This window comes from Anser brachyrhynchus (genome assembly GCF_964034855.1).
Source record: "Anser brachyrhynchus genome assembly, chromosome: 26".
In the NCBI taxonomy this organism is placed as follows: domain Eukaryota; kingdom Metazoa; phylum Chordata; class Aves; order Anseriformes; family Anatidae; genus Anser; species Anser brachyrhynchus.
Genome location: NC_137719.1, coordinates 2,893,122 through 2,913,021, shown reverse-complemented (window position 1 = coordinate 2,913,021; position 19,900 = coordinate 2,893,122). Strand labels below are relative to the sequence as shown.

The 19,900-nt window shown below is 40.3% G+C and overlaps 1 long non-coding RNA gene across 3 annotated transcripts in view; it reads right to left on the bottom strand.

Annotated features, from left to right (window-relative positions):
- Positions 1–19,900, bottom strand: part of LOC308182991 — a 48,699-nt gene that overhangs the window by 12,063 nt on the left and 16,736 nt on the right. The window contains exon 1 of one of the 3 annotated variants that reach the window (XR_013942186.1): positions 5,887–7,306. The exons of 1 other annotated variant lie outside the window; for it this stretch is intronic. This is a non-coding gene — a long non-coding RNA (uncharacterized lncRNA). Of the gene's footprint in view, positions 1–5,886; positions 7,307–19,900 lie in introns of those variants that run through there. One more of the 3 variants, XR_013942187.1, reaches the window with a different exon arrangement.

Here is a 19,900-nt window from a genome sequence, read left to right as displayed (position 1 = left end):
CAGAGGCCAATTCATCCCACCGTAATACAGGTAAGATAAATTGCTTTTATACCTTAACATAAAAGGAGCCATAAGAACACTCTAAGAGTAGACTTGCCTAGCCCTTAAACTTGCCTAGCCAGCTCATATTAACAGAGATGGATTTCATTCTAACTGAAAATCCAGACAAGCTTTAATTTTGGATGAATCTTTGACTGCCAATTATATTTTTCTTTTAATTGAAAAAATATTCAAGTGTGAAAACCAAACCCTTCATTTCATTTTGAGATACGTTATTCACACAGAACAGTTCCTGACCAGCTCTAACAATAGAGTGTAAATTGCAAATTTGTTTTGGTCATGATTTTTCCGTAAAATATTTGATTAAACTTATGAAAACTTTCAATAAAAAGGCTTCATCTGTTGGAGGTAGCAACCTAGTCCCAAAACCACAGGGTGCCCTAAGCTTTTGCAAAAACAAAACAAATATCTTACCTTTTATGCTGTCCATTCTGTTCTACAATTTAAAATGTTTTGCTGGCAGAGTATTTTACCCTAATGAATGATTTGGAGCATTTAAAACATAACCCCCATGAAGAAACAAAAAATACCATGGGATTTTGTGTTTTCTGTTGACTGTCCCACATAAAGGTGCAATTAATATCCAGACAAGGTGGCCAAGGCAATGGTTTTCAAGCACTACATTTTAGTGAACTTTAAGGATTATTTAAACAGCAGTAAAAGTTAGTTATATGCTTATAACTCCATTCTGCAAAAATACATATCACTAATATCACTTCAAATGAATAACTGGTAAAATTGCTGAAAGCAAAGGAATCTGCCTGAACAGATTTGCTATAAAGCAGATAGAGGGGTTATTCAAACATCACAGTCATCCAAATCACAACTGCATCAAAAGCACCTGCCATGTCTTTGTTGATCATAGGGCTTGGGAAATGCTTTTTTTTGCTTCCATTAATAACATGCCATCTGATACGCGCTGATTTGGGTTCAGTTCTGATTGTATTTCCATTCTGTTCTTGGGGGCAAAGGAAAGTGCTAGTCTCTAAAATAAAGCTCCCTTGAGATTTGCCCTCTAACTTCTAGCAACTTTTTATCCTCTTCATGTTTCAAACTTGTTTCTAACACCAGCCAAGTAAATGACTCCACATGGCAAGGGTCAGCCAGGACCACTACTTCTTGAGTGGATAATAGGAAGGAAAGCCCATTACACTTGTTATTTTTCCATTAGATGCCTCTGAACAAATAGCTCACATAAGTGGAGTCTTGGCTTGATTCTCCAGTGTAATTAGAGTAGTTCTCCAGTTCACAGTCCTGTAACACCTACCCACTTACCAGAACACATTTTACTACTCAGAGACCCAGCCTAGAAAGACTGAATGAGTTGAAATATCAGGCTTGATAATTCAGACCAGAGTTTTTATGGTTGGTAAGGCCATGACCTAGACAGGGCACTACAGAAGCCTGTGTCGTGAATAGTGGAGGTGGAAAAAAGTTGCTCACTTTCTCACAATGCTATAAACCAGAGCCACCGGGTAAACTTCCAAGATATAAGAGTTAGAGCATGCAAACAAAGTTTCAACATACAGAATAATTACACTGTATAGCTCATTGCCATGGCATATAATGGAGGTAAAAACCCAAACTGGCTTCCATTCAATATTATATCAAATAGTAATAGCTTAGCTTACATGTGTTTATTGGAGAGGATTGTCCTAACAGTTTCCAGCTAAGGAGATGCAATGACATTTTATTCTGAAGGTATTGAGCTGATATACTTCGATTTCTCCCAAATATTTAAATATATATATATATTTAAAGATATTTCAGCAAAATAAATAGTTTTGCTAATCTCTGAAAAAGCCCTGTCTATGAATAAGCAACCTCATGAAAGTGTGCTACCCATCTCTATACACCACAGATAGGAGAACATTCTTGATTAACAGTTTATTGGTGAGATTCCTACTTCCCTGCCTGCATTCAAATTTCAAATGTGTGAATTCACCTTTGGTGTATCTGCTGTCACCTTCAATGGTGTTTTAGTAAGGACGCTTTAGACTTCCACATAATGATATGTTGGTTTTGGATGAAAATGGGAGAGATGGAGAGCTTTTTCACTAACTCTTTTAGATCAGTCACCTAATATCCCATTTTGCATGTCTTACCACGGTTATTATTAAAGCTGTCTGAGATTCTTGGATATGTAGGACACTTTTACAGCTGTCATTTTGGCAGCAAGTCACAGGGTTATTCTGTTCTGCAGCAAAAGCTTAGAATGAAAGCAAAAATAAGTGCAAAACAAAACTTGTGTCAAAGCCTGAGCTGATTTAGGACGATTCCACTAAAACACAACTGCAGCAAGACATTTCTGAAAACTTTGCTCCCTGTGTTTAATAAGATCATGCACTTCAAACAAGGCCATAAAAAATCAGGATGGTCTTTTATGTCTCTTTATGCACCATCACCCAACTGTGAAGATGAACTTATTAAATATTGAAATCCTCAAGCCTTGCCTGGAGCCCAGAATTATATATTACAAACCTGGCATTTTAAGTTGTACATATTAGTCGCCACAAAAGTGCTTGTCTAGCCATCCCCTTCTCCCTCTCCATTTCCTTTCCGTGAAAAGGGCTAAAAACCAAGGTGGTTGTGATGGGCGTTCTGGAGTTACCAAACCACCATTGCTCCCACTGGCTCCGTCATTCTGCACCTTAAAACTCATGCTGGTGCACAATATGAGCTTCAAAACACCTTATAGAAAATAAAATTTTGGGGAAACATTCCTTGATTCCCCTCCATATTCTGTCCCTTCCTGAGTATCTGGAAAACACTTTCTCTATTTCACACAGATGCATATAAATACAGTAGTAAAATCATGCCCTAATGCTATAAAGCTTTGCAACTCCCAGCTAGGCAATGCAAATGAGGTTTTTGTCCAGGATAGGTAAAGAGGTCCTAAAAACAAAACAAAATAAAAAATAAAAACCCACAACATGCAAGTAAAGCATAGAAGCAATCAGAATATACAAAACTCCCCCTTGCAGAAAGTGACATTTTAACAGAAAGTTGCATGGTGACAGGAAATTACTACAAGAGACTGTAGACAGGAAAAGTCTTACAAAATTAGCCTGCCCTTTAACAGTTGCTGCTTTAGGACTTTTCTGCTTGGAGAAGTTAGCACTTAGCCAACCAAAGCATATATTTGCAGCATGCACTACTCCACAGCAGTTTCCTACATCAATAACCTGGAGCAACTCCCTGCTAGACAGGTTTCTTTAAAAAGAAAGTAAAATCGGTAAGTAAAATGAGCCTGTGCATTACACAAATCAAAGTGGTCACTGTACAGCACAGCACAGCTAATATTAAATATCAAAGCTACATTTAAAAACTGTAGAGAAGACCTTTAAATTAAACTGTGTCATACAGAGATGCTTCTGAAATGCAACTACATGGGAGGTTAGCTCTAAATGCATGCTGCAGATTACTTCATGGTAACACCACCATGTAAGTAACTCCGACATATTTCACACACTGCATGAGAGCTATCATTTTTGTCCCAATACAGCAAGAGTCACTGGCATCTTTGAAAGACACCAAAAGACCCCAAGACGTGGGAACGCAAATTGTCTTCCCCTCAAGCTGCCAGTCCATGTACTGGAGAAGAAAATGGAGGAATAAACTGAGAGAGGCTGAGTGCACAGCATGAGGTTAGCAGATGAAATACAAAGGTTAAGACCCACAATTGCTGCGTGTCAAGCTAGTCATGGTGATAGTCAATCTGTGGGTCTGAGATCAGGAGCTGGCACCAAGTGATTTATTGCAACTGAGCAAAGTGTCTTGCCCCCCTGAGGTCCAAACATAAATATAGCTGTGCTTCTTTCAGCCAGAATCCCAAAAGCAGTCATATAAATTGTGCCTCATTTTAAAAAGGTATTTTCAGGGGGAGAAACAAACACAAAAAGTAATGCTAAGACCTCCCACAACTGCAGGTAGATTTCCACATTTTACTTTTAAGGCAAAGTGCTGCCAGGCTCAGGCCCCTACTCTGCACAAAGAGAATCTCTTAATTAACTCCCTGTGGTTAATTCAGCAAGCCACCCAGAACATTACTCTTAACTCATGGACGAGAATTACTTTCTTCTCTGACAGCTTCTGAGGACAATGCTCTCAATACTTCGGGGCTGCACTGTACTCCATCAAAGTAAACACACAAAATATGATTACAAATTTTGAATCACATCACCAGGTATCTTTGACCTACTACTGTCTTTTTACAAACTGTTAACGAGGAGCATATGACCGATGCTATGTGCATTCGTGAGTACTGGAAATTGTTCTTATAGAGATGTGCGCTGTCTGAGAACTTTAACAGAACTGAAAATAGAAAGGATATTAAATAGGATGGAATAGTGTTTTTGCAAAGTAGACTGCAGATAAAAAGCTGAGGTTGACATCCCTGTGACAGTTTGTTGCAAAGAGGAAAATGTAGTTTGGTAGGCAGCTAGGACCAGTAAGCTTTTATTTCATGGAAAAGAAGGGGCCTCCTTCCTGCTCCACAGCACCACAAGACGTTGTACCCGTACGGATGCAGGAGGGACCTGCCCCTGAAGAAGCAGCTGTTGCTACTTGTAGCAGAAGCATGCTGGCATTTTCTCAAAGTGTCCCATTCAGACAGATTTGCCCCATTTTGCACACAAAACCTCAGGAGACTGTTTTCTCAGGTGGCAACTACAAAAGCTAAATTCACAGCATGTAAATTGTTACCACACGATTTTTTGCCCTCTGTTTTTCCTGTCTTTCCCCTTCCTTTTGTTGTCCCACAGGGGCTTACAGTTACTGTTTTAAAAAAGCCACGGCCTTCACATAATCATCAGATGAAGCATCTCTTGCAAAGCATATAGCCTTTCTTGCAGGTATTGTGATTGTCTCCTTTGGAGCATGATACCACCCACTCAGCTCCACACCAAATTCTCATTTCTCAACTTCTTACCAGATCAAAAGAATAAGCTAACAAAAGTAAACTGGGCTAAGTGATAGACTTCATATTTTCTGCCAAGGAAATAAAACAAAACAAAACCTTAAGCTAAAAACAATTCACATAATGCAAACAATGAAAAAATATACAACTAAAGGGGATATTTATGTTTCTGGAGCTGCAAACACTGTGCTGCAGGTAAGAGGAAGTATTCTTCCTATTATGAAAGACAGTCACAAATGAACTTGAAGCAAAGGGGAGGATAAAGATGATCTTTTAAGGATGAATGCGTGAAAAGTACCTTTGAGCTTTTCTGTTCTGTCAGCTTAGTCTTACCATTAGAGTAAAGAAAACAGAACTCAGAAGAAAAAAAAAAGGGGGGGGAGGGGAGGGAGGAGAAAAAGAAAGAAGACAACAAGGGCCCATCTATCTGCTGGCATAAAGTGAGTTTGATTCAATGCTTCTGGAGCTCTAACCTTTTACACGCCTGGGGAAGGAGTTCATGCTGTGGATGCTTTATACACAAAGTTTATCTCGCTCTAAACCATTCACTTCAACACAGTGCATTATGCAGAAAGTTATTTTATATTACTGCTTTCCAATCTGTGGTTCTCATAAGGACAACAGTTAATAAGCAGGCACCCCACTGGGTAACATCAAAGTCCGTCTCATGTATTCCTTCTTGGTTTATTTACTTGAAATGAAGGCAAAAAAATACTAGTGCCTAAGCAAACTGATGTATTTTTAGAGCTTGATGCTCCCAAACATTTTCATCAGGATCAATCATAAGTAAATCCAGCAAATCCAACATGATTTTCTGTACCTAAATTGCAGGCTCAAGGAAGGCATATCATACAGCTTACTTATCCCCGCTCCAAACAGTTAATCTCACTTTTAATATAATTACCCACCTTTTCACACTGAATGGAACTAAGAAAGGGACGGAAGCAGAATGTACAGCTGCCTACCTGTGCGAAGCAGTAAGCAACTTCTCACATCAGCACTCAATTTATCTCTATCCCAGGTGAGATTAAGTGGGCAGAGTCACCTGCTTGCAATATCCACAGACACAGGTATTACGGATGTAAATAGCAAATGGGCAGAAACCTGTGCCTGTGCTAAATGTGCAAACGCCACACGCTGTATTCTCAGCTTTTCAGTCGGAAGAAACAACTTGAATTTATACGACTGCACAGCGCGGGCAGGGCTGCGTGCCGCTACGTACTGCCGGTGGGCTTCACGTGCCTGGCTGGTACCCCCAGCACAGCTCCTGCAGCCGTGTCTCCTGGCTGGCCCCAGGCAAAATGGTCAGGCTCACTGCGTATCACAACACTGTCAAAGTGCCGTGTCTGAAGGCAGTAAGCTACGTAATAGTATCATGTAACTTCAAAGTAGATATACAAAGTCCAGGCCAGTAAATATTTCATGCTAACGCCTGTTCTCTCGGCCTGTGATTCTACGCACAGTGTTGTTGATGCTATTTTCTCCAAAAAGGGGGAAGCTTGTTCAGGAGAGAAGCAATAATTTATGGCTTTCATTTACTGTTCTAAACTGCAAGAGAGTGCAGGCTGAACCAAGCCGACTTTTCCATTCCCTACCTTTCTGTTCCCTGCAGGCAGACAGCCGATACTCGCAGCTTGTAAGCCAAAACTTATGGTGTAGTATCTCACAGAGAGCCATACAGGAAGATCTTAACACCTCTCTCACTCCAAGAAAGGGACAAATAGTCAATAGCACAGTCTAACCTCTCGCATTTTGTCTGAATTATTCCTCTTCAATTTTTCTTTGTGGTGTTTTATCCCCTACTCAAAGTTATATCCCCTTAGAGCACCCTAAACAACCCTTTCCCTGTGGGTGCACATACCTTTCAGCTGCTCTCAGATAACTTTTATAGCCTATTCTTAGCAGTTGTTTAGTCAAGCCATACGTACTTCATCACTTTAATCTCCCCTTATAAATCAACCCCTCAATCCTCTTCATCATTTTTGCTGTCCTTCCATAGTAGTCTATTCCTTCTTAGTTTCTGTTCTCTTTGCCAAGTCGATAAAAGAAGATATCATATATTTGGATGTGTACTATATTTCGCAAATAGTACTAGCAGCTTTGTTGCACTTTTCTGACCTATATATTATGATGTTTATTCTGCCTGTCCACTGCATTCTTTTGCTTAAAATCTCACTAACCTTCCAGTAAGGAAAGCATAACCATATAATCAAAATACTGAATACTAAAAAGGTCAACATAAAACTGTTCAATACCTGAGCTACTACAATATATTAGGTATTAAAATTCTTATATCTCACACTTCTGAGAGGAGAGTGAGAAGGAAAAAAAAGCATAGGATGGAACAGTAACCCATTCAAGTGTCAAAGACTGCAGTGAAAGAAGAAAAAGACATGTTCTGAACTACACATCCTAAAAAAAAAAAAACCTTTTTTTTTTTTTTTAATAAGTAAATGAATTTCCCTTTATCTGTTGGAAGCTAAATATTCAGAATAAAGCTGCTTTTCAAAGAGATCCAAAATAGGGAAGAAAGTCTGGCCTGAAATAGAATGAGCTGGAAGACTGCTGCAAATAACTGAAGTATACACTTCAACCACTGCCTCCTTAAGTTCTCATTAGGGTTAGTGCTGTTTGTATCCTGACAGTACACATACCAAAATGATATGGAAAGTGATACTAGTAAGAAATGACATTTCTCACAGAAGTCTTTGATTGAAATAGATAGGACAATCAATGACGGAAGGAAATGCAAACAGGTATATGGGATAAGTTCTTTCAAGACTATCTACCCCCTGGACTTTCCTGCCTTCTGATTCACCTTGCCTGTCTTTATTGTTTATGGATTAGAGACCTTGTGCAGAATGAACGGAAACAGATAATCGCAAACTACGTTCCGGCTATTTTAGATAATTTTATATGATGAGACGAATCGCATGCCCTAGATTCCACTGAAAGCTGAGGCTGGTTCACCAGGTGTTCTTATCCCTGGCATCCACAGCGGAGACACTGATACCTCAATGTCTGTCCAGTGGGATGTTTGGGCTTTAAAACCCAAGTGTCATTAAACATCTCTGAGTGAACAGGAACAAGGGTGTGGTGTTTTTTTTTTCCAGATTTTCCCAAAAATATCAAATCAGCCATTATTTCAGAAGCTGGTGGTATTAGATCATACCAAAAGCAAGCTGCCTGGGTTAAAGTTCAGGCAGTAAAGTCATGTCATTGCAACGGAAATTTCAATTGTCTGCTACAACACAAGGTAAACAGTCCATGAAATTAAGATGCTGTGTTATTCATGCTCAGAAACCAGAACTATAAAGTCACTGAAATTCCCGAAGAGTGCTTCAGTAACACATACACAACAGCTGTACTTGCACTAAATCATGGACAACCGTCATCATGTCTAGAAATCAATCAGTATTGGGGTATTGCTTTCACATTGGATAATTCAATACTACATCTTTAGGTACAACAACAGCAAAATTGAAATTCTCCATGGAAATTTTTTTAAGGGAATAATAACTACAGCATCACCCAAATAAAAATCTGTTTTGCCACATGAAACTGTTATAGAAGTATTGAAGTATAAGCATCAAAATAAAGTCTCAAAACATTTCAGATTTTCATGTTCACAGCTTATTGTTAAGTCATATTATTGTTCTACAAAGCAGGAAATATTTTTAGCTGTTGAAATACACACCAAAAAAGCATGTTTAAGATGTTTACAGAACAAAACTTTGCCATGGCTTTTCAGGCAATGAGAAATTGTAAGTAAAAAGAAATTAATGATTCACTCAATAGAACAGATTCTGTTTTATCTGCCCTGCTGCAAAGTGGGTATAACTCCATATGTGTTACATATATATTTCTTTTAACAGCCTTACCCTTTGTTTACAAGGTTGAAAATCATATAAACCCTGAAAGTTTTAAATACATTTATGCGGGTTGGCAAGGGAAGTGACAGCTATCAGGCTGCGAGAGAACTGTTGAATGAGGATGAATTTAGTCCTTTGGCTATGCATCTGTTACACACTGAAAGCTTTGAATTGGAAGATGGAAAGGCAGTGGCAGCAAACCAGGACTTCATTCATCAATTAAATTCATTTTTCATAGAAGTGTAATGAATATCCAAAGGAGTGTTTGATGCCAAGTGTAAGAAATAAATAAAGCAGAGCAAACTTTAGAGTTGAGAATAAGGATATGGAGAAGCCTTCTGCAAGCTGAAGAAATTACTGTTTTCTTGCCCAACAATCTATCCTTCACAGGAAAATGCATCTATTTTTGTAAGAAAGGAGAGGTAACAGTATTACAATATGAAGAACAAACTTCTCTGAAGTTTGGCGCTCTGATACTCAGTGTAGGATTCCACCTGTTCTTTTCAAACATGTCACCAAAGGCTAATACGCTCGTTGCTCATTATGGGGGTTAGAGAATAAGAAAAGGGAATGCTCTGTGCCCAAGTATTTGTGCTTTCACAGATTCTGCAAAAGGATATCGGATATTCAGCATGCTAAAAACTGACTACCTCCATTCCCTTAAGGTATAGCAAGTCAGATACTAGCTTTTATTTCATCTGAATACCACGCAGTAAAACACAATTCGGGTTTATCGGCTTGGGCTTGAAATGCTGTACAGCCTTGTTTAGGTGGGTTACACCTGGTGTAGTAACTCCTGCCCCACTGGGGCTGCCCTGAGATAGCAGCACAGGAACATGGCCATATAGGTTACAGGCCCAACTTACTCGGTGTTCGATGAGCTTGGTATCTATCTATGTCCAGTTCTCAGCAGGTGTCATCTTGCATGTAGACGTACCATTAGATCCTTGAAAAGTGACAGCCTAAGATGACCCCCTAAGCGGTATACTGTTAGGCTTCTCTAACCTGTGAAACTTCCTCTGCTCACAAGAATGCTGATATCAATGCTGAGTGAATACAAAACCATCACAGAAAATGAAGCGTTCAGCACTTTCTCTGCATATGAGAAGTTTAAGACTTTCTAGAGCTCAAGTCACGATTCAAAGTGATTCACCAAATATCTTTGACAATTATTTCTGTTCCGAAATCAACCGTTCGCTCAGAGCACCAAGGAAATTATTTACATTTACAGTTCAAGAGTAGCAGGTGATGGGACATAGCTAAAGTAACAAGGAAATTTCAGCTTCACGTTCTGCCACATTTAACCGCGGGCACATTTAACCAGAGTGCACCTGCACTCTTCCCTAAGCTTCCCGTCCCTCTCTGTGTATTGCTTTGGGCTAAACTCCCCCTGGATAACTGACTGCAGAAATGCTTTCTCCCTTAGGTTGCACGTAAAAGGTGCATCACTTAGGAGCCTATCAAGAAACTTAATTCAAACTCTGAGTAAATGAAAAGGTACCCTCTGTAAGGTGAACAGACCTCACTCACTACGTTAAAGCACATAAAAAATAATTTATGCTAGCTAATGCTGTCACCCCGGTAGATACTGCTGAGACAATTAACAGGTGAAACAAGCACTTAGATACTCAGAAATGTTGACATAGCATGCGAGATGATCGTTACCTAAGTGAATATGGAATAACAGGGACTGCCATATGTTTTATTCCTCTCTTGTGTCTTTCTTAGGTTGGAAGAATACATTTTTCTTTTTCCTGAGTCAATGCTGAACTGCAGCATCCAAATCAATTGTCTGCAGAATTACTAAGTTAGATTTTCTGTTAACATTTTAAAAATAAAAGCTGGTAGCAATGGGTAGTTACAAAGCTTTATGTATATATGTATAATAAAATCAATAACAATCAATGATGTGTAACACAAATGGCGACAGCAGATGCAGGCTGAAGGAATAGGGAAGAACATATATTAAGATGATATAAGCTGGTTCAACAAAACTGATTGCTGTGCGGTTGCCCCCACTAGCACCTATGTCAGGCAGTGCAGTCTACGGGCTGCTCCCCTCTCTGCTTCCTCACTGCTCCATCCCACAAAGGGCTGACCTAGATCGGTGCTGGCAGTCTCAGCTCAGAGGTCAAACATTTCTTGGGACCTTCAACAAGGGCACCCGTGCAGAATAGAGACGTGCAGGCAGCGGGGCTGCGCTGGTATGGCTTTCCTTGCATTCCTCTGCCTTGATTAGAGAGCAGCCCCGGATCCTTGCTTTCTCCTCTCTCTGGATCCCTGCCAAGATGCTGAGTGCTCTCAGTGAATGACAGAAACACAAACACTGATCGTTTTTTTCAGCAATTTCTGTTTATGTCGCTTTCGAGCAATTACTAGAGTGGAGCACACATCCAGCAATGCCTTGGATGTGCGAACCAAGGCAAATTAACACTCTTCTGCTATTAGAAGAGTGGACAGTAGCCCCAGCATCACTTTGCGAGGAAATACTGCATTCCTCCTCTAAGACAGATATTTATCACAGGGACAGGGAGGTCTGAGAAGGGGAGGGTGAAAGGGAAAATGGAGGTTGGTAGGCATACATCGCCTAGTAGAGAACTGAAGCCACTGTGCTGCAATTGGGAAAAAGAAAAAAAGCAAAAAAAAAAAAAAGCAAAAAACAAAAAGCACGGTTGTGTCACAAAAGCTACTTCCTCTCTAAATTTTTCTTCATTAGACTCTTTAAAAAAAAAAAGACAAAAATAAGACTTGTCATGATTTGTGTTTGTATTTGATTCTCCATTTTATTTAAGTCACTTTCCTGTCCCCTTTACTTCTTAGATAATAGCTCATTAATAATTCCTTTCTGGAAACCACAGTTAAATAAGAGTGGAAGCAGACACAATAAATTTCTAGATAAGTAACTTGAAAAGATATAATCAATAAAATCCTGGGTGGCAATAATGTTACCATATTAAATTTATGGCATCTGTTTAAACAATACTTTCCCTCCTCCATTATTCTAAATGTTGCTTCAGGAGGTCTGTTTTATAGACTATATTTTTTCTTTTATGGTGGGACTGTAAACAGGCAGTTAAACTAATATTTTGGTACGTTCGGCACGCTGGGTTTCATTTTATGGGGTCTTTCAATAAAAACTCATTGCAGTTTCAAATGCCCTCTCACAGCTTGCAAACCGGAACCGCAGAAGTTTCCTATCTGCTAAACCCAAGGCTCAATGCGGCATAAAGGTAGGTCACGGAGCTTTACATGGGATGTGTTAGCAACACATCGTGAGAAACGGGGAAGTGTTCTAAAGCGAAATCTGTTTGAGTGGAAGTCTTCAGTTTTATGTCCAGGATGCGGGCCAAAACAAAGCCCAGAGCACAGGGAAGCTTGCTTGTCAAGGAAACAGGTTTAGAGGGAAAATGCAATTTTATTTTTATGAATTAAAAAGTCCTATTTATCTTCACGTCCCCCAGACGAGTGGCCTTCTCTCCAGATACAAAGAGAAAAATGCTCAAAAGGGTTGCTATCGCAGACAAAACTGGAGACATAACAGACGTCCAGGTGCGCGTTTCACTAGGAACTGCTGGACCCAGGTGCATTCCCTGTGTCACCCATGGAAATACCTCAGCTTAGGGGGCGAGAAGAAGAATTTTGTGGGGAGGAAAGGAAACCTGGGTACAGAGCAAAGATGAGGGCTGGGAACGGTTAGAAATGCCACCACCGGGTAAGCAGCAGCAGAGCCGCGCTGCATCGCACCCCGCAGCACCGGCCCCGCAGGAACAGACCCAGCCTTAGGAGCACTGGGCAGATCCAAAACCTAGAAAATGGTCCGGTCTAACACAGTTTGTTATATTCCCACTCTCAACGTTTCTTTAGGGCTACATAAACAAACTATTCCGTCCTCTGTGTCTGTTTCTGACTCATTTCCCTATAAATGATATACTCTAAACTATACAGAAGATGTAGCCATAGGCATAAACAATTCCCCATGTCAACTGAACTTAAACATCAACTTTTTCATTTAGGATGTTCTGTGTAGGGATTTTGGGGGTATTTTTTTTGTGAAGGGGCTGAATCCTCCCCCTGTGTTTGTACAGCACTGAGTATAAAGCAGCCTTTTTGCACAACTGCAAGTAATACTAATAATACAACAGGGATAAAAGGGAGAAATGTCTTTGAGCATTGCTTTTCACTTTTCTTTGGAAAAGTAAACAGCATTGGAAAAAGGATGGTTTCTTCTGAAGGAGAGTGGATACACACTCCTAACCCAGGGAAGCAATACTGTTGTCTTTAAAAAAAGCTGGTACCCAGAGCTTCATTTCTTCATTGCTCAACATTAATGCAAGCTCCCCAGGCTACAGCACTCACAGGGACTTCTGCCACTGTCACAGTTTTGGGGCAAGTGAAAGGATTTGGTACCCAGGCTTAAAACCTCTCCTAAAAACGAAAAGCCAGGTATTTATGTTCCAAGTATCCAGACTTGCCGCAATCGGAAATAAAATAAAAGGAAATGGAGGATATTAACTCTCTCTGTTTCTTATTTTTATTGTCTTTATTGATCAGGGGAATAAGTGCTAGGAAGGGAACTCTGCTGTAAAGACTTTCTGGATGTCTCTGTGTGCAGGCATCATGGTCTGTGTTCCACACCCGGTGGATGAGTTTCATAGGATTTAAAGGAAATTTTAAAAACAAACAAGCAAGCAAAAAAAACCTGAAGGAGATTTCATAAATTTAATAACACCAAATAAATAATTCTGAACTTGTATAGGGAAATATTTGTCCATAGATGTTTTCAACAGCACACTTTTTGTTGTCTTTGATCAATCTAGGATTAAAATATTAATCAATTAATATTTCCCAAATGCAATGATTTTAGCACATTTTTGCCAGTTTATCCGAGTGTTTCTTAAGGGGTTTCTGCACCTCCAGTGTTGTGTGTTGACCTGCTTCCTCACCAGCTGGTCTGTGTGCTAGCGCTGTAAGCTCTGTTTGTAATCCTCCTTTCTGCACGTCCACTCACAAAAGTCTTATCAACCTGTGTGGGATGTGACCTTTTTCTCATGCGAGTATTCTGGCTAAAAACCTCTGTACCAACAGGCATCAAGCCCTGCTGTCATTCGTCACCTCTCCTCTCCCTTTAACAGCTCACAAGACAATGAAACCCCTCTCAAATCTTACAGATCTCAGAGTCTGATCTAAAGCTTTCCAGAAGTTCCTAATAGCCCAGCCTTTTGGTTTTTCTATACTTGCTTAAAAAACTACCTTTCCCAAGGTAAGGAAATGCATCTGCAAAGATCAGGCATTCTGAATAATACAACTTCATATAATATTCACTACCACGATTTTGTGTTAATATAAATCACCACCTGCAACTGCCTCTAAGTGAGCTTAGACAGGATTTCAGTAAGTGGCAATCTGCTGTGTTATGCTGGATCACAGTCCCCACTGCTCAGCTTTATTCTTCCCATCTTTTTCTATGTTGATGAGTTTAGCCAATTAAAACTGTGTTTCCAGACGATGATGGCTTGAGAAAAAAATGCATCAAACTTCTTTTTCTTCCAGAATAACTGGATCTTCTGAACACTGTAAACAGAAGCTGGTGGAAAAAAACAATGAAGATATTTGGCCGTCTCTCTTTTTGAATGTAAAGCATGTGCATGCTTAAATCGGAATGTTTTTCACAGGGTTTCTTTGTTCCTTTGACATACTTCTTCACATAAGAAGTTTGACAGAGACAGAGAGTCAAGAGTAGATGTAGTGAGAAGGGAGAAAAAACTAATGTGCTATACATAATCCTGCAATTTGTTCTTGTTGTTGTATATCAGAAACAAAAATCAATTTTCTTATTGACAGTTCTCTCTCTCCAGAATGCCTATACCCTGCTTTATTACCAGTGGTTTGTCTATTGTGGGTTCTTGCATTGATTTTTCTTTTTTTTTTTTTTTTTTTTGGTAAGGATAAAAACCATGCTGAAGTATTCATGTAGGGAAGAGAGTTTGAAATACTGCATAAAGCAAATTAAAAAAAAAAAAAAGAGAGAGAGAGACCACCATTATGGGGACAAGGTTGAATTTCTGCAATATTTCTAAGTAGAAAAGTCTACGCGACTATTGAGGAGCACCTGAAGATCAAACAGGACCATTTATACGGTGGCTGGACAGCTCTAATGAATTCAATAATAAGGGTCCTGGGAATTTGCATAGCCACATTTACATTGTAATGGTTACACTGACATTGTATTGGGTGTGAAGGACCTGGTGAAGTGATTGATGACAGACGGAACAAACCAGCGAGCTAGCCCATGTTTCTGTCAAGCTTGCTTTCTGCTAGATAATAGTAACTTTTGACTAATGCCTGTAGTACAGAATTGCTGTGTATTCGTCCCAGTGATTAAAAACAGTAGGTCGATTTTTCGTACTATTCTAGATTAAAAGTATAGTTTTGCACTTAAAAGCTTACTTAGTGTTTTGAAATCAAGATGGAAGTTGAGTTCCGCTGTGCATTTCAACCTGCCTACTTAATCCTGGGTAAACCACCAAAGGATTCGGTTTCACATTCGGTTACACAGCTTCTGCAGCCAAACCAGTTTACAAAGTTCCCGTTCTCACTCCGTTTCCCGTCTTTTCTCCCCCGGCAGGACCTGGTGTATGCTGACCTTGCAGGCAGGCAGGCCTGCAGCTTTGTGGTCTGGTTTACAGCACAGCCACAGAAATGACCTCAGGTATAAACACAGCCTTACCAAAAATAACAGACGAACTAACCAGCCTATTGTAGAGATGTGCAGCAACAGCACACGCAGTTGTGAGTCTGACACAGTGACTTTTATTTATTTTTATCCAAGAAGGCTCCTTAGCATTTAATCTCATAAAAAGGTCCTGGTCCTTCACCCCACGTGCGCATAGACCTTGCTTACAGCCTCCACACATACTCAAAACTGCTTGAAAAGCACTGAGATCTCATTTGTAGCACTTCCTATAGCTGTAGACAGCTTCTCCTTTCTACGATACTTATCCTTCCTTACAAGGGCCCTTAGTTCTCTTCTGAACTCAGGTTCTATTCTGATACTTTTTCATCTAAATCCTAGGTATTAACAAATTACAAATAGCTGATGTGCAGATAACTAAATCCCACACTGGATCTAGCCCTTGAGTATCACAGGGCATAAAGGCATCTATATTCCATTTGCTGTCTTTTCTTCATTCGTAAATGCATCTAGGAGGTTACAGCCCCTATTAGCCGTAACAAGAAGCGGACAAGCTAAATACGAAGTTCTAATAGCTAAATAATACACAAAAAGAAACCACAAGGAATTGAGAAAGGATAGTGAAATGCCCATAAGAGAATTCACACTCTAAAGCATTTGTTCCTACACCTAAGCGATTTTCACTTTGTCTTGCTTGAACCAGCAAGCAGCACTGACGCTTATGCAGCATTGTGCTCACGCATACCTCCTCTCCCCCATTCAGGGTAAACTATTAATGAATTGTAGATTATTTTCATGTGACAAGTCTAATACTGTTTAACCTAGCTACTTCTGAAAGCAACAGACTGAATAAATCTCATTTCTGTCATGTCAGCAAAGCCTGACAGGACATGAGTGGTTTTGAATATTCGAGATTTGAGCAGCAGGTACTGCAGCATACACATCACCATGGAAGCCATCAACTCATAAGCGAGGTGGTATTATTCCTCCTAATGTTAAAAGGACAGCAAAGGAAACCAGACTGACATAGGACCTGAATTCTAAATATGGGATCCCAGGCACAACATCATACTGCTTAAAAAATTAAAATTAAAATAAAAGAAATAGGTAATATGGATTTATCCTTAAAATATACTAAATATTGGAAAAAAAATATTGGTCCAACATGACATTAATGGCTAACACAACCAGAGATTATACTTAACACTGCCTATCTACCAAGCACTAGCTAAATACATAACACTATATGACATTATGAATAATGGAAAAAGTGTGATAGAAAACTAGACTGAGCTGACACCCAAAAAAACAATTTCTATATTCATTTCCAGGGCAATTCTGTTCCTCACTTGAATTTGGCAGCTCAGTTTTTATTACAGAAACATATAAATAATAAACATGGGCTGCTAGATCTTTGTTTGCAATCACCCTGCCTCCCTCAAAGAAAAGGAGGAAAAAAAAAAAAGTAAAAGCAAAAAACGTTTGGCAACAAAATGACACTTGGTCTTGTCAGCTGGTGCGACACCAGCAACCTCCCCTCATTTGTCAGCCCTGTAGGTCTGCAAGAAAAGCGTGTCAGCAATCCATGCCTATGTGCTACAGCTATCAGAAAGATGATTTAGCCACACGTGATTAGTAAAGATCAATATTACTTTTATAAAGAAGGCCACCTACGGGTCCCCTCCAGCCAAGTGGAATTACGGAGTGTGCATTTTCACAGAGGAACAAGATCACAAAGCTGTGCTCAGAAAAGCGTTTAAACTCATGCTGCATAACCAAACGTGATTGCCTGTCTCCATGTGCCCTGAGCACAGCAAGCCTTACAGCTGAGTTCTGTGTCATGTAGCGATGGTGTTTTCACACGCAGTTCGGTGTCTGCTAAATGCTTACAAGTACACAGCTGTCCTTTTGTTTTTTTCAAATTCATCCTTGCAGCATATTTATAAACATGCTCAATATGCACTTGTAGGAATAAGGGTTCTGCTGCAGCGTGAGCCTCCTACCCCGGGCGGATGGGTGAGAACATGAAGGCCTCTGCAACAATTCATCTCTCAGATTAAACTGAAACAGTTCTGCACAAGGGCGATCTCCACAGCGTGAATCTAGCTGGGCGCCAGTGAAGTCAGTGGAAGATCATTGCTGGCATAAATGAATATAGCACGTTCTCAGGCTGCCAGTCTCACAACACAAAAAAGCAGCCTGAACCAAAGAAACACGTTGGCATGGATTTAAGGGTGTGTTTAAGAATGGTTTGGATGGGAAGGGACCTGAAAGGCCGTCTAATCCCAACCCCATGCCGTGCGCAGGGACGCCTCCCACCAACCCAGGCTGCCTCCAGCCCCATCCAGCCTGGCCTTGGGCACCCCCAGGGACGGGGCACCCACAGCTCCTCTGGGCAGCCTGTGCCAGGGCCTCACCACCCTCAGGATAAAAAATTTCTTCTTTATATCTAATCTAAACTTCCCCTTTTTAATTGAAAGCCATTCCCCCTTCTCCTATCACTACATTCGGGACAAAGAGTCCCTCCCCAGCTTTTCTGTAGCCCTCTTTATGTATTGGAAGGCCTTTCTAAGGTCTCCCCGGGGCCTCCTCTTCTGCAGGCTGAACAACCCCAGCTCCCTCAGCCTGTTTGCACAGCAGAGCTGCTCCAGCCCCTTGATCACCTTCATGGCCTCCTCTGGACCCACTCCAACAGGTCTGTGTCCTCCTTACGCCGGGGGCCCCCGAGCTGAATGCAGCACTGCAGGTGGGGTCCCACGAGAGCAGGGCTGAGGGGGAGAATCCCCTCCTGAGAGCCACCTCCTGGACCTGCCGGGCACGCCGCTGTTGATGGGGCCCAGGATACAAATATCTTCTGGGTTGCAAGGGCACACTGCTGGCTCATGCTGAGTTTTTCATCCGGCAAGCATTTGCATCTGCATTTGATTAAGTTTTGTTTGCCAATTTGATTTAATTAGTGTATTCATTGCAGTCTTGAGCCGTAATCGTCATTGTCTAGATGGCGTACGCAGAGCAAAGCTACGGCTGACCACCACAGTTTCAAGCTGCGATGCGGCAGAACCAGCTAGCTAAGCGCCTCCGCACCCCACAAACCCTTCGCAAGCAAGGCTGGGAACAAGCACTTGCAGAAGGCAAATTGAGGCTACTCAGTGATTTCCAAGGCAGGTGCTGACGTCACAGAAACGTGCGTTTTGTTGACAATTCCCAGTGCATAGGGAACCTACACAGAAAATCTCTGTGCAGCTCCCAGGTAGCAACCAAAGCATCACACTAATGGCCTGTAGCCAGCCTGACCTCCCAAATATGTTCGCATCAAGCTTCCTTTGATGTGAAGTAAGGTCAGCCAGCCACACGAAACAGTAGGAATAAATAAGAAAGAAAGAAAAATAATCCCGATAATTGTATTGTAAAGTTTATAACTGTGTTCTCCTATATTCAGAGCATAAGTACGATTATAAGACCTGGACATCTCGAAGGGTCTTTTATCTGCAGATTATAGGTTCAAAGCCAATTTATGTTAATAGCCACTTAAAGTTCATTTCCATTCAAAAGCCTTTAGGTATCATATGCATGTACAAGCTTTGACACAAAATTAGTTGCAGAGGTGAAAATTATATTGGAAATATCTACAAGAAAGAGACTGTCACTGCACTATTCATATGTAGGTAAGTCAAGCTGTGAACTAGCTTCATCTTTATCTAGATAAAGAGTGCTGTGTAACAGGATTCTTTTGGTGCTGTGGAGATGAAAATGGAAAATCCTAAGGACTGTTGCATTAAATTAAACCTTTAAACACAGTTTTATAAAGTGTTATATATATATATATATATATATATATAACATTTAAACATTATTTTATGCACATTATACAATATGATCTAGTATTGCTTCGTGAGAAGTGATCATTATTGTGTTTGTCTCTTCTGGACAACCAAAGGTTTCTAAAATGCACTAGGAAGTATCTTCTTAACCCTACGTAGAACATTCTGGAATACTAACCATATAACAGGCCAACATAAAACCATATCATACTTTCAACAACAGGATCAATATCTGGATTTTCTCATAGTTCTCATCAGTTCTTCTGACACTGTACTTGGCCACAAACAGGTGAGTGAACTTGATGTAAGGACTTTATACCAGCAGAATGTTTTTTGTGTGGTGGCTCCATCACACAGATCACGTGGCTCTCTAGCCTTTTGTATCTCTAAATGATTAATACAGCTTGTGCTGCCTGTGTTGTATAAATAATTGGCCTAAGCTAAGGAAGGATGGTTAATTCCATGACACCAGAAATGCAGGAAAATGCTAATTGTTATTGTAAGTTTCTCTCTGAATAAAGTTTATTAATGGTTTCTT